The sequence below is a fragment of the Molothrus ater genome, chromosome W, assembly GCF_012460135.2.
Source record: "Molothrus ater isolate BHLD 08-10-18 breed brown headed cowbird chromosome W, BPBGC_Mater_1.1, whole genome shotgun sequence".
NCBI lineage: Eukaryota > Metazoa > Chordata > Aves > Passeriformes > Icteridae > Molothrus > Molothrus ater.
The window spans coordinates 566,332-582,057 of record NC_050510.2 but is presented as its reverse complement, the minus strand read 5'-3'; positions in this window follow the sequence as shown (position 1 = coordinate 582,057).

The following is a 15,726-nucleotide window of genomic DNA, read 5'->3' as shown; positions in this document are numbered from 1 at the left end:
AATTGTATGGATGTTAGAAAAATAACTATCAATCATAAGTATGGTTTCTCCCATTGATCTTCCTACCATTTGTATTTCCTTAGTGTGGGTGGTGCTGGATTCTCTCGTGATCTTGTGGGGTCAGCTGATTCAGAAGGCTCCACATCCAAGGCAGGTCTTATCCATTTAGCTGGGATCTAAAGAGAACTTGACTGGCATTCATATGGAACCCCAAGGGTCTGATGATCAGGATAGTAGGGGTCTGGAGTGGAATCCGGGTCACGGTGTCTACTCCTCTTGTTTACTCCCCGGTGCTTTCTTGACCCGTGAGTAATGGATCCACGTAGGTCGCTCCTTGATTCGAACCGCGGTGAAGGTGGTCAGCAGCACTTGGAAAGGTCCCTCCCACTTTTCTTGTAGGGGTTTTCTTAAAAGATTCTTAACGTACACCCAATCACCGGGATTAAAAGGATGCAACTTACAGTTAGGTTGTTTAGGTTGGTGGTCAATCACCACCGCAGCATTCTTGTCAAATTGCTTCCCCACCATAATCACATAGTCATAAATATACTGATTACCTATTTGGTCTACAGCGTCCCCATTTACAGTTTGCATAGCATAAGGTCTGCCGTACAGAATTTCAAATGGGCTTAGCCTTTCTTTCGATCTTGGCTTGACTCTCAGTCTAAGCAGAGCAATAGGCAAAGCTTGATACCAATGCAAATTAGTCTCCTGGCATATTTTGGCAATCTGCTGCTTAATAAGATGGTTCATCTTTTCCACCTGGCCGCTGGCCTGTGGGCGATAGGGCGTGTGTAATTGCCATTTGATTTGTAGTGCTTTGCTTATTGCCCTTACCACTTTTGCACAGAAATGTGTACCCCTATCCGAAGAAATGCTCTTCGGTACCCCAAACCGTGGAATGATTTCATTCAACAGTACTTTGGTCACTTCTCTTTCCTTATTTGTTCTGCAAGGGAATGCTTCAGGCCACCCAGAAAATGTATCAGTTAATACCAGCAAATATCGAAACCCTCCTTTTCTTGGGAGCTCAGAAAAATCAATTTGCCACACTTCACCTGGGAATTTACCTCGATTTATGGCCCCTGGATGTATCTTAGTTCTTGTATTCGGGTTGTTCTTCAGGCACCTCTCACACTGGGATGTGACATGTTTTACAGTGGTGAACAATTTTGGTCTTGCTATCCGAGCCTGCAAATACTGGTATAGCGGGTCCAAACTCCAATGGGCTTTCTCGTGTTCTGCTTTCACAAACTGCCACATCGTATTCCCTGGTATTATTAACTGTCCCGTTTCCAATTGACCCCAACCATTCTCTAACATTTTACCTTTATTTCTCTGAATCTACCTGTGATCTGACTCCTGATATTCTGGCCGAAAATTTGTGTCTAACTCACCTGGTACTAGAGCTGCTACTTTTATTTCTTCAGTTCTTGCAGCAGCTAATTTAGCCTCTGCGTCTGCTTTTCTATTCCCTATCTCCGGGATAGTGTCCCCCTTTAAATGTCCCTTACAATGCATTATGGCCACCTGTGCTGGGAGCTGGACTGCTTCCAGCAGTCGCAAGACCTCTTTTGCGTGTTTGACTGTTTTTCCTTGAGCAGTTAACAGTCCCCTTTCTTTCCAGATGGCCCCATGAGCATGTACGACGGAAAAGGCATACTTAGAGTCTGTCCATATGTTGATCCGCATGTTCTCCGCCAATTCCAGGGCTCGAATCAGAGCTATCAGTTCTGCCTTCTGGGCTGAAGTCCCTGCGGGTAAAGGGTTCGACTCAATTACCTCTTCTGCGGTGGTAATTGCATAGCTGGCCATTCTCACTCTCTGCCTCACGAAGCTGCTTCCATCCGTGAACCAGTCGTCCGCATCTTCGAATGGTTCTTCTTTGAGGTCCGGGCGGCTGGAGTAGACGGCCTCAATTGTTTCCAGGCAGTCGTGCTCGATCGGCTCTGCTGGGGCTCTCCCTTCTAGGAATAAAGCTGGGTTCACAATGTTAGTGACCTGAATAGTCACGTCAACTGACTCAGCCAAAATGGCCTGGTATTTTAAAAATCTGGAAGGTGACATCCAGTGGTTACCTTTCTGCTCCAACACAGCTGAGACGGTGTGAGACACCAGCACCGTTACCTTTTGGCCCAGCGTGAGTTTCCTGGCCTCTTCTATATTAATGATTACTGCGGCCACTGCTCTCAGGCAGCCAGGCCATCCCTTGCTTACTTCATCCAACTGTTTGGAGAAGTAGGCCACAGCTCTCTTACGTGGTCCTAACTGCTGTGCCAGGACTCCTAGGGCCATCCCCTGTCGCTCGTGGGAGAACAGCCAGAATGGTTTTGATACATCTGGGAGACCTAGAGCTGGTGCTCTCATTAGCTCCTGTTTCAGCTTTTTGAAGGCCCCCTCTGCTTCGGGAGTCCAAACTAGGACACTCTTGGTCTCCTTCAACAAATCATACAGCGGTTTAGCGAGCATCCCGTACTGGTAGATCCATAGCCGACACCAACCTGTCATCCCCAGAAAGGCACGCAGTTCTCTCACCGTCTCTGGTTTAGGCATCTGGCAGATGGCCTCTTTTCTGGCTGCTCCCAGGGATCGCTGTCTTCTGGAGACTTCGTATCCCAGGTACACCACTTCTTTTTGCACCAGCTGCGCTTTCTGTTGGGAGACTCAATATCCACTTAAACCCAGAAAGTTTAACAGGGAAATAGTCCATGCAATGCACTCTTCTTCTGTCACTGTTGCTATTAGGAGGTCGTCTACGTACTGTAGGAGAGTGCCATCTCCCAGCGGCCTTTCCCACTGCTCTAACTCTTTGGCTAACTGATTCTCGAAAATCGTGGGGGAGTTACACCATCCTTGGGGCAATACTGTCTACGTAAGTTGGGTCTTTCTTCTTCTATCCACAAATTCTCACTCAAAGGCAAAAATTTTTTGACTCTCAGGAGCTAAAGGAAGGTAGAAGAATGCATCTTTCAAATCCAATACGGTGAACCATGTCAAAGTATCTTTCAGTTTAGTTAAAAGCGTGTATGGGTTAGCAACTACCGGATGTAATGTCTTGGTTATCTTATTTACTGCTCTCAAGTCTTGGACTAATCTATAAGTTCCATTAGGTTTCTTTACTGGCAGAATTGGGGTGTTAAAATCTGATTCACATTCTATCAATAATCCTAATTCTAAGAACTTTTTAATTATGGGCTCGATTCCCTTTCTATCTTCTAACTCCAGTGGGTATTGTTTCCTAACCACCGGCCTTGCTCCAGGTATAAGTTCAATAATGATAGGTGTTGCTTGTTTTGATTTCCCAGGTGTATCAGTAGCTCATACTAGTGGGTATACTTCACTTAGGATTCGCCTGATGTTATGATTCTCAGGCTTTGGTTCTACACAGCTGATTGTCAGGCTTAGAGCTGTGATCAGCTGTTCTTCACTTACTTGGAATTCCAATTTGTCTTTGTTGAACTTTATTATAGCTCTCAAATTTTCCAATAGATCTCTCTCCAATAAGGGCTTTGGCGAATTTGGTAAATACAGGAACTGATGAATTCTCATTTGTTTCCCAATTTTGTATTTGATGGGTTTCAAAAAGTAAGCTTTTTCTGGTTGGCCTGTTGCTCCCACAACTTGCACAAATTCATCACTTTTAGGTACCAATTCCTGATTTAGAACCGAAAAGGTTGCTCCCGTATCAATCAAAAAGTCCAATTCCTTTTCACCTTCTCCTAGCTCTATTTTAACCAGTGGGTCTGCTAGGGAACGGCCCACCGGTCCCCCTCAGTCGTTATCTTGTTGTGTGGCCGTAGTAGTGCCCAATAGTCTCTCCCTTAACTGGGGGCATTCCTGCTTCTAGTGTCCCATTTTCAGGCAGTACGCACACTGGTTTGGCCCCACTCTAGTTGGGTGGGGTTGGAGTCTCCCCCCCCTTCTTGCCGGATTGCCTCTACCTCTTCCCCTGGTTCCAGGTCCCGAGTAACCTGTATTCTGAGCTGCCACGGCTACAGCCACCACTCGAGCTATCCTCCTGTCCTCCTTTTTCTTCTCCTCAATTTCCCTATTATTATACACCTTCCATGTCTCATTTAGCAGTGTCTCCAGCTTTTTATTTGCTGGATGCTCAAGCTTTTGCAATTTCTTCCTGATGTCTGGATTACTTTGTCCCATCATTAATCCTAACAGGTGTTGTTTCCCTTCTTCCGTCGCTGGGTCCAGGGGTGTGTATTGTCTCATGGCTGCCCTAAGTCTATCCAAGAACTCTGATGGGGTCTCATCCTTTCCCTGCCTGATGTCATATAGCATTGACCAATTGATAGCCTTGGGAATCGCGTTACGCAAGCCCATTGCTATCAGTTTTCTATTCTTTAGGTTTTGAGCCTTTCTTATCTTTTTCCAGGGCTAGTACCAGAGGGTCTTGAGGGGCTGCATTAATTCCACACTCCTTTTGCCACTCAGGTTTATTCCTCAGGGTGAAGAACATGTCTGCATACATCACCTCATCTCATTTATTGAGCCGGCGGAGGAAGAGCATTAGTTGTAAAATGGTAATATAATTAATTGTCCCCTCTGGTGGCCATTTCTCACCATCATCCAATTTATACAACGGCCACCACTGCGTGCAGTATTTAAGGAGTGTCTTTTTACTTATATTTCCTCCTGGAATCCCCCCTAAGTCCTTCCAATGCTTCAGAATACATCCTAAGGGGGTTTTCATATTTATATCTTTGCTCGGTTGACTCCCCATTGCTATTTTCTGGGTCGGTGTTTCTTATCCCACCAAGTAAATCTCCTTCCCACAAGCACTATATACCAGTTTATCTTAGCACCTCATTCATACAATATCCAAGCGCTTCGTCCTTTTCTGACCTGGTCTCTCGCGAGGGACAGGAACTGCAGAGCCGGACTCCCACTCGCTTTGCAGCCGGGCTGCGTCTCAGACACACTCTCTCATACACGGTGCTAATTCATTCAAACTGTCCTACCTTTCCGTTCTATCAGAATATACTGCTTTACTGTAAGATGTCGCTGGCAGACTGTAAGATACCGATATTGGTCGGCTCCAGGCCGTCACACACTCGCAAAACTGTAACGGTTTTGCCGATAATATCACAACAAATTTCAGACAACATAAAAACTACTAAACTTGTCCCTTTGCAAAAAATCTTACAGTCAATACATCAAAGCATACAACAGGGTTAAACAAAGGTATAAAACGTATACACTCCTTCCAAGTTCTTCTAAGGGAGTGGAGAAAATTGGACCGAGTCCCGGGATTTAGTTCAGTTCAGATAAAAACAAAAACTGACCACTCTTTTTAACTCTTAAATCACAGTTTCAAACAAACCAACAAGATCAATACAAGAAGAACAAGTGCATCAGAGTCTTGCCTCTTTTTTCTTACTCTCCTTATTATTTTTTTTTTTTTTCTCTTTTTTTTTTTTTTTTTTTTTTCTTTTTTTTTTCTTTTTTTTCTTCTAATTACCAAAAGGTACCCACCAAAGGCATCAATTACTGGTTAGCAAAGACACCAATTACCAAAAGGTACCCACCAAAGGCATCAATTACTGGTTAGCAAAGACACCAATTACCAAAAGGTACCCACCAAAGGCATCAATTACTGGTTAGCAAAGACACCAATTACCAAAAGGTACCCACCAAAGGCATCAATTACTGGTTAGCAAAGACACCAATTACCAAAAGGTACCCAAAAATACCAATTAGGGATTCTTTACCAGAGCGTCCTCTGGTTTACCCTCCGGTGGTCACGTCTGACCCCGTGTTCCCATAAAGCGCTTTATCCTAAAACCAATGAACAATGATAAAAAATACCTCTTTAATTTGGAGCAGGAGAAGCAGGAGATGCAGGGAACTCTTCGTCCACCAAAGAGCGCTTGGTCCGAGGGGGAGTCTCTTCTGACAAAAAGTCGTCAGGGGCGCCCAGAGGGTCCCAGCCCTGGACCCAGCGAGGGGACTCCTCAGATCCTGGATCCCCTGCTTCGTCCCATCTGGGTCGCCAGAAATGATGCCGATTTTTGCCCCAAAAGGCGAGAAATTACTGCTTAAGAGACTCAGTCAAATAAGCAGGAGGTATTTTATTACGACGTCGGAGAAATCCTAAAATGGGATTTCTAAATCTTTACAGCAAAAGCGTACCTTTTTATACAGTTTTAGGTTTGGGATTACATCATATTCATGCATATACATATGGGGAGTGGTGTAGGCGGAGCGTGGGCGGGGACTTCTCTTTTGAGGATCTTCTCAGGGGTCGTTCCGGTCGGCCTTCATCAGCTTCGAGGAGTCTTCCTCTTTAAACTTTTGAACCTCTCCCCAAATTTGGTCAATTCCCGGTGTAGTTGGCTTAGTCTCCAGGCCTTGGCAAGGGTCTCAGGGTCAATTTGACATGTTGGCCCTAAACGTGCTTTACCCAGCAGTTCTTAACTTATCACTGTCTGTCCTTATCTCTTCCCTGTCATTGTGTTCCATACCTTACCCAATTTATTGCTCTATGTGATTTCCTAACATTGAATATTTCCCATAACTGCTTTATATTCTATGCTTTAACCCATCATCTCTTGAAAGTAACTGTTTTAGGGGCTTCAGTTGGACAGTAATTAAGGTTTTCTTTCTGCTTTCTTGGATTTCTTTCAAGATCTCTAGTAGGTCTTGGTGCTTAATTAAGTGTTTTACTAATGTAAGGTCTATTTCAATAGGGGTAGGTGATAGTTTGTGATACATTGTATAATTGGTTTTAATTAACTGGTGGGATGTCACTGGGGCTAAGTACGAAAAATCACACTTGATAATTTTAACAAAATTACAAATACAAAAATTAGAATGATTTCTACTAGACAAAATAACATCTTTGTTATCAATTTTTACAGCAGCACAGGCAGTTCTCAGGCACACACACCCTTTTCCAGTATATACGAGCACAGTTTTCTGATCAGTGACTGGATGAACTTCGAAGTGGCAAATACTCTGTTCAGTGTCTAGACACACATCCTGGGCATTAATAGTATTGCTTTCACAAATGAATCTTAGCTGTTTTCTAGTAATGAAGGACTCTAAGTTTACTGTTTGCTACTTTTTATTCGCCTTTTGTGCTCACACTCTATGTTCTGAAGGGAAGAGTACTGTTTTTTCATGGTTTAAACTTAGTGCAATGATGGGGTGGATAACATAAACAGTGGCATTACATATGGCAAGCACAAAGGCAGTGGCCACATTAGAAGCAGGATTATAAGTGAAATTTACTTTAGTCTACTAGGATTGAAACTTTCTTTCAAAATCAATCGCATTATCTCAGACAATTTTCTGAATTTTAGCTGGAAAATTACTTTCACCCCCTTCCTGTATGATCAGAGCTGCTGTTGCTTGCATCTATAACTGTGCTTGTATACAACTGAAAGCTAAAGACACGTTATCCTAAACTGTACTAAGTGCTTCTACTATTAACTTGTGGTCTTGGTCCCCGGCCTTTTCCCACTTTGGCAGTACTTTTGAAATCTGCCACTGGCTAGTTCTTAATGCTAATAGCGATGACTGTAAAGGCTGCTTCAATTTTGTTAGGCCACCTGCTGCAGTGGCCAGTTTATTTATCAGTATTTCTGAATCAATTCTATTTAAAACTTTTAATCTTGTCCTTAATATTTCAGTTAGATCCCTTCTTATTCTGCTCTTGAGGTATACTTGTTTTTGTAACTACGTTGTCTAGCCTTCAAAGGATGTTCTTAGGAAAGAGGAGCAGGCTGGTTGGATTTTTGAGATGTTAATTTGCATTAGCAACTCAACACGTTTGAGAGACTATTCTGGATTGAACAACAGTTGTTGTTGTTCACCTGCATTTCTCACTACGTAGGGGCTTATTTCATACACTTCAGGTTCAAGTTTGGGTTGAGTCTGAACTATTTGAGTCTTAGTGTGGGTTGTATAAGGTCTTGCTGTTGTAAAAAGTGCAGTGTCTACTTTAAATTTAAATGAGAGTCTGATAGCATCTCGAGCTTAAAGGCAAGTCACTTCTACAGGCTGTATCAAGGTGAAATTACACTAACAGTCTGATTCACTTAGGCTATCACAAACTTCCTGGTGTTTGTATACACTAGGAGAGGTTGAGACACTAATTGCATCTGGTCTCTCATGAGCCGTCCCATTGGCTACCTGGCACTCTACTTTGATTTCTTCTCTTCTGATCTCTTGAAGTGTCCACAGTTCTTGTTCTTGCTATTCTTGCTCTTCATATACTTGATTCTTGTGGATTACTACAGTGGATAGGTTTAAATCTTTTATCTCAGAAACTTCTCTTATGGATCTACTATACTGATTAAAAGCTTGGGACTAAGGCTATTCAGCATTGCTTTGGATAGAGGTACTTTCTAGTTCTCAAACTTCAGTTAAAATTACATACAAAACAATTCTGTAAGTGAAAGTATGAACTACTTCTGACTGCAATATACTCATTTTGCTCGAGTAAGTTTTAATCTCAGTTCATTGTCTCTTGCTGTCACTCTTTAAGGGGCTTTTGGGGCCTTCTTCACTCGAGACTGATGGATCCAGGCATTTTGTGTTGTATTGCACTAAATAGCTTATTTAGTAGTTGTTCTGCACTGGGTAACGGGAATTTTGTACTGAGTGTGGTATGTCATGTAGATTATTCCCCCTTCCTCATCACATGGTTTCTCCCCATGCACTCCTTTCTACACACCTGGTGGTCTGCCCCATGGATACCCCTCCCCTCACCCCTCTCCAATGGCATCCCATTGGCCACGGTCCTCTTTCCCTACCCCCTTTCCCCTGGGGGATAAAGCCCCACTGCAGGTAAAGGTTTGGCCTCTTTTGCCACCTGGGTGGTCGCTGCGGCCAGCAGTGTCCCATCACAAGCCAATAAACAGGATACTCGTCCCCACATGGTGGAAGAGCGCTCCTCGTCTTTTATCTTCAGTCCATGCAGGTCCGTGTGGGCTTGGGTTCCAGCTAGCTGGATTGGACCCATACAAAGCCCAGAGAACTACGGATTATTGCAGGTGGCGCCCACGTGTTCATCTCCCACGACGGCCACGAAGTAGCTGGTAATTCCACATGTGGATTACATTAGCTTTTGGACTTCCACCTTCCTCTGACTTCGTCATGCTTTTGTCGGCAAGGAGCCTAGAGGGTGGGGTCGGGACCCCGCCGTGCACCTGGTGGACCGATCCTGGACAAGGACTTCTTTACATTTGTTCCAGCCAGCCACAGTCCCCAAAGCAGGGTGAGTATTCCCCGCGCGTCTTAGGGGGACCCCGGGGGGGCTCTCAGAGGGTGGGGGTTAGCTCCTGGTGCAGGAAAAACTCTGGTCCTGAAGACAGTTTGCGTTTTCCTCGCGGCAGCACGGGCGGGGCAGCTCCGGCGGTCCCTGTGCGCTGTTTCAGGGCTTGTGTGGTCCCAGCGGCGTGTTCCCGTGGCACGCAGCCCCCGGGGAAAGGTGGCACTGTTGCGGGTAGCACAATTTCGTGGCGCAGGCGTGTTTCGCGCTAAACCCGGTGCTGCGTGTGGGTTCCGGCGCTGTGGCAGCGCAAGCGGTGGCAGCGTGTCTGCAGCTTGTGTTTCTGCTGAGAGCGGACATGCCTGGTCAGCGGCAGGACCCGGCAGGCGGCGCAGACCCACACCAGGCGCCCACGCGGCATCCACGTGGTGGGGGGGTGCCAGCAGTTGTTGTTTGCCATTTTAAAAGCTGCGCCGTCTTATGCAAGCAGCTTGTCTCTCCCCCGGGGAGAAAGGGGGGGGGGGAGAGGCTGCTCGGATTTTCCCGGATTGGCTGTGGACTCAGTGCTTTCAGTTTTGTTTGTGCTCACTGTTAAGAAGGTAGATTTACGTGCTGCAGGAAGCAGATATGGGTGCTAAGTTTTCTGTGGCACAGAGGAGCGTTTATACCCTAATTTTAGAAACCCTAAGTAGTGGAAAAGTTACAGTTTCCAAAGCAGTTTTGAAACGGTTTGTTCGCTGGATATCTTTTCATTTCCCTCAGTTTACCCAGCAAAATGTTAATTCTGTTTCTGCCTGGGATAAAATTGGAGCCTTGTTAACAGCTAAAGCGGAACAGGGAGATGGGACAGTGTCTCAATTTTTCCCTGTGTCCCTGGTAATTCGGAAAGAAGTCCTGAAGAGAGATTTGAAAGGACAGCCAGAGCAAATCTCCCCTCCTGCAGCTTCCCTTACCTCTCCCCCCAAACCCTCTGCCCCTGAACTGAGAGAGAGGAGCGAGGCTTTCCAGCAATTTCAGGGTACCTGGCACTGCAACTGCTCCCCTGGTCTCCCACCTCTCTCCCAGTACCCTGGCCCTGGAAGTTGTGCACAGGCTGACAGAGCAACTTCCCTGCACCCCTCTAACCTAGTCCCTGTTACCTTGTTTTGCTGTTCTGACCCCCCCCATTCCCAAAATGGCTGTGACCACATGGTTGACATTCAGGATACTGCTGACCGCATGGCCGGAGCCCAAAATGGCGGCATCCACGTGTTTCAGCCCTCCACCTACCCTTCTTCTCCCCACAATCCCTTTTGCCCACCTATCCCCTCCCCCCAACCCCTTCCGGTCCCTTAACCCTTTCCTTCCCTTGGACGCTCCTTCCCCTCCCTTCGTGTCCCGCCCCCCATTATGTCATCATGTAACCCCACCCCTGTTTCCCACAGTTGCCCTTCCCCTCTGACTTTTCTCCATGCCCCCTTACCTGGGTCCCAAGAGGGTGGGGCCGAGGGCTGGGGGGATGGGGCTGAGAGCTGGGGGGTTGGGGCCCTGCCTGGTTTCCACGGGGGTGGGGCAGGGGGAGGGGATGTTCCCCCTCCCATTTACCAAGGCGCTGGTGTGGGGGGGGCAGAGGCAGGGGGTGTACCCTTTCCCAGTCCCCATGGGGGTGGGGTGAAGGGTGTTTCCCCACCTGCTTCCCAAGGCAGTGGGGCTGGGGGAGGGGGTGGTCTCCCTGCCGGGTCCCATGGGGGTGGGGCTGAAGGGGGAAACCCTGGGGTCCAAAACCGGGAGGAAGAACTCATCCCCTTGGTAGCCCCTGTTCAATACATGGGTGGTAGGGCTGGTTCTACAACCTACCAGCCCTTCTCATATCACTCAAAGCGCAAGTTATGTAAAAGTCAATTAGAATTTGGGAGAAATAGTGAAATTTTTAGAAGCATGATGAGAGCTACATTAACATCCCTTGAATTTGTTCCTATTGACATGGTAGATCTTTTCCGGTGCCTGCTTACCCAGTCAGAGTTTGATCTATGGGAAAGCTCCTGGAAGAGATCTCTCAGGGATCTTGTGGAGGAACTTAAGCAAACCCCTCAGGGTGCCAAAGATTTAGAAAATAATACCACTACTTATGAACATCTGTGCCGTGAGGGGGAGTGGGCTAAGCCTGAGGACCAAGATTAGGTGTTGTCAAAATTCATTCTAGATAAGATTTCAAAGGCTGCAGATAAGGCTTTTAACCAGCTACCAACTGTTGAAGCTAGTGGTAGTTTCCTTGACATTAAACAGTCTCCTTCAGAAAGTTCCTGGCAGTTTGTCGACCGACTCCATGCACAGGTTGAGGGACAAGTACGGGACTCCAACAAACAAATGGAGATAGTGAAAGAGATGGCACAGAGGAATGCCAATGAAGTCTGCAGCAGAGTGCTCCTGGGACTGCCTCTCAACCCCCCACCTACACTGGCAGAGATGATGGAAGCCTGTTGTGGTGGTTTGACAGGAAATGTGTTTTTTGGGATGCTGTGTTTTTTGGCCAATGGATATTCAGGCTTTAATATTGGCATTTAACCTGGCCATTTAGGACATGGACACGCCTCTGAGAACATGGGGTTAAAAGCAGAGCTCTCCCCTGGGAGGGTCCTTTTTTGGGTTTCCGGCGGGAAAGAGTTCGGGTCTCTCCCCCGGCCCAGCTGCTGGCTGGGCAGGGGGAGGAGAAAGCCATGCGGCCGGGAGAGGTAGGCCTGAGCCCGGGGGTGGAAGGGTGGAAGAGAGAGAGAGAGAGACACCGGGAGCCATCGGGCAGCCCCCCCTGAGAGACACAGAGAGAGAGAGAAAGAGAGCCACTGCCTGGGACTGTAACCTTGAAACTTGATAAACATGGGCCTGTGCCGGCAGCACGGCTGGGAAGGAGAAGGGGGGGGTTCAGCCGGCCACTTGTAGGAGCTTTTAACCCCTTTTTGGAGAATGAGAACTTTACAGATCATTGACCTCTCCTAGAAGATAGAGTGGAAGATGAGGAAGGAAATGTGCAAGTGTGAGAGAGGTCTGGGTGAGTGAGGTATAGTGGAAGAGTAGAGAAGAATCCTAGTGGGAAGAGATGATGGAGTGGCATTTGCTGGACTCTTTTTGTATAGCCATGGACAGACCCATGTTCCTTGTGACACAGAGACTGCATTCTAGGGGGAGGCAATGGCCACAGAACCAAGAGGGTTCAGTGTTGGTGCCCCTCAGCCCCAGGGGGTGAAAAAATATGGGGGGACAGGTGTCCCAAAGGAGAGACTGTGCCTTTTTTGGATCGGGACAGAGCATCCTTAAAAAGACAACCCTAGAAGCAGCTCTGGTCCGTGTTCAGTGGTGAGAGCACTGGACATGAAAAGGAAGAGGTCACGACGGCAGATGTTCTCTGGGCCGTGCCACGAGTGACACGGAAACACACGAGGCTTCAACTGTGTTTCCAGGGGAAGCCCATGGTACAAGAAGGGCTCCTCTCCTCTTGATGAACTGAGGATTGATTGTCTAAAAGGTGGTGCTGGACCGAGAGTTGGTGATTTGAGGAATAAATGTATTGTGTTGGAAATTTGGTGGGGGGAGGAGGAAATGCATTTGTGAGGTTTTCATTTTCCCTGTGTGTATGTTCCTTTTTATTTGTAGTTGTAGAGTAGTTAATAAAGTTCTGTTTTCTTTTCTTTCCTAAGTAGGAGCCTGCTTTGCTTATTCCTGGTCACATCTCACAGCAGCTACCAGGGAGAGGGTATCTTCATGGGGGCACTGGCATTGTGCCAGTGTCAAACCATGACACCTGTGCTAAGAAAGCAGAACTGTTTGCTGCACGGGAGGTGTGGTCAAGGCCAACAAACCCAGAGACGGTGGCAGCTGTATCTCCAGGAGTGTGGAGGCAACAGATGTCACCAGAACAACTTCAACATGTCATTTGCTTCATATGCAAAAAACCAGGACACTTTGCCCAAGACTGCCCCCAAAGCCACCAACAAAAGACACACTTCACACCAAAAAACGCCGATGTCAGCGCGAACTCGCCCCACGCCATGACATAATTGCAGCGGGCTTCCCTAAGGAGAAAACCTCCCTCAAAATAGAAAAGGGGGAGGAAGGGAAGCAGGGTGCGGGAAAACAAAATAACCATTTACAGGATAAAATCTGGTGGTCTCACAAGCGTTTCAAGCTTGTGACCACCAAAGCTTTTGCTTTCAGGTCTACCCAGTGGACAGTCATTGGAGTGGACCTGCCAGAGGACTTGCAGAACTTGACAAAAGATCGCACAAGATTGGAGAGTGAGTACTTTGTTATTGGGGACACTGCACACACCCCCATGGAGATTGAGGTGGCTCCCATGACCATCAAAGGGGACATACCTAACCTCATTCTCCTGGCACGCTGCCCACAGCCACCCTTCTATTTGGTCAAGGGGCAAATCATCTCCCAGGCCATTCCTGTTCCAGCAGAAATTTCAGTAGATGACAAGGCACCAGGTGTATACTGGGCAGAAGTGGTTGGGGAGGACAAACCCATTATGGGATGCAACCTAATGCGTGGAACAGAACATCTCCACATGGAAGGGTTGCTTGACACCAGGGCAGATGTGATAATCATACCCGAAAGGTTGTGGCCGTCACATTGGGACTTGCAGCCCGTGGCTGGTCAAATCCAAGGTGTAGGAGGATTCACACTGGCAAAGATATCAAAGAGCATCATGCAAATTGAGGGACCAGATGGAAAATTGGCCAGTGTCCATCCATTTGTTACTAATTACAAAGCTCCCTTGTGGGGTAGAGACACCGTGTCCCAGTGGGGGGTCAAATTGGTCATCCCTGAGACACCCCAGGATTTTTAGAAGTGGCCACTGTCAAGCGCTCCACCCACAAGTTAACATGGCTGAAAAATGACCCAGTCTGGGTAAAACAGTGGCCACTCTGTAATGAAAAGATAGAGGCTCTCGAGGAGCTAGTGGAAGAACAATTGGCTAAAGGACACGTTGAAGAGACAACTAGCTGCTGGAATTCCCCAGTCTTTGTAATAAAAAAGCCAGGGAAGGATAAGATTTGATATGATTTAAGAGAAATAAACAAGAGAATTGTGGACATGGGCTGTCTCCAGCCAGGGATGCCCTCCCTAACAATGCTCCCCCAAAATTGGCAATTGGCTGTCCTAGACATCAAGGACTGTTTCTTCCATATTCCCCCACACCCGGAGGATGCACCATGGTTTGCCTTCTCGGTTCCTACCACCAATCGAAAAGCCCCAATGAAGCACTACCACTGGAAAGTATTGCCTCAGGGGATGAAATGCAGTCCATCCATCTGCCAGGGGTACGTGGCTTCATTGCTGTCCCCAGTGTGCGCCCAGAAAAAAGGCAATCATCCTACACTACATGGATAATGTGCTTGTGTGTGCCCTCGATGATATAATACTCCAAGACACACTTGACCTAGTGGTTAAAGTTTTAACCTCTGCTGGATTCCAACTGCAGGAAGACAAGGTTCAGAGGATGCCACCTTGGAATTACCTGGGCTTGCAAATCACTGCATGGACCATTGTTCTGCAGAAATTGGAAATTAAAAGTGATCCCAAAACCCTAGCAGATCTCCATTCCTTGTGTGGGTCTTTGAACTGGGTCAGACCTTGGCTGGGTCTCACCAACAGGGACCTAGCTCCCCTTCTCAATTTACTGAAGGGAGAGAGATAGCTAGCCTCTCCCAGGTAACTGACTCCAGAGGCAAAAACCGCCCTCCAAAAGTGCAGAAGGCTTTGGCCGAGAGGCAGGCTCATCGTTATAAGCCCGAGCTGCCTTTTGAATTCATTGTTTTTGGGAAGTTACCACACATACACGGGTTGATATTCCAGTGGTTTGAAGTACAAAAGGATCCACTTCTAATCATAGAGTGGGTTTTCCTCCTCTATCAGTGATCCAAAACCATCACAGAGCCACAGGAGGTGATAGCTCAGCTGATCTGGAAGGCCAGGTTAAGATTGCGTGAGCTGGCCAGTTGTGACTTTCAGTGTATTCACCTTCCAGTCCACCTTTCTAAGGAGGGAAAGAACTCTCCTGAGAGGTTGACCAAAAAAGGGTTTGGGGACCTGCTCCAGAGCAATGCCAGTCTCCAGCTATCCCTGGACAGCTACAGTGGACAGGTATCAGTTCAAGCCTCGTCACACAAGCTGTTCAACGAGGAATTCCACCTCATTGCTTCTGAGAAAAGGAGTCGTAGGCCACTCAAGGCGCTTACAGTGTTCACTGATGCGTCCGGAGCATCCCACAAGTCGGTGATGACTTGGAGAAATCCCCAGACCCAGCATTGGGAAGCTGATGTTGAGTTTGTGGAGGGGTCGTCCCAGATTGCTGAACTAGTCGCAGTCATAAGAGCCTTTGAGAAGTTTTCGAAGCCAATTAATTTGATTACCGATTCAGCCTATGTGGCGGGAGTAGTGTCCAGGGCGGAGCAGGCAGTTCTCAAAGAGATCGAGGATGAGCATCTCCACAGGTTGCTCTCAAAACTAATTTA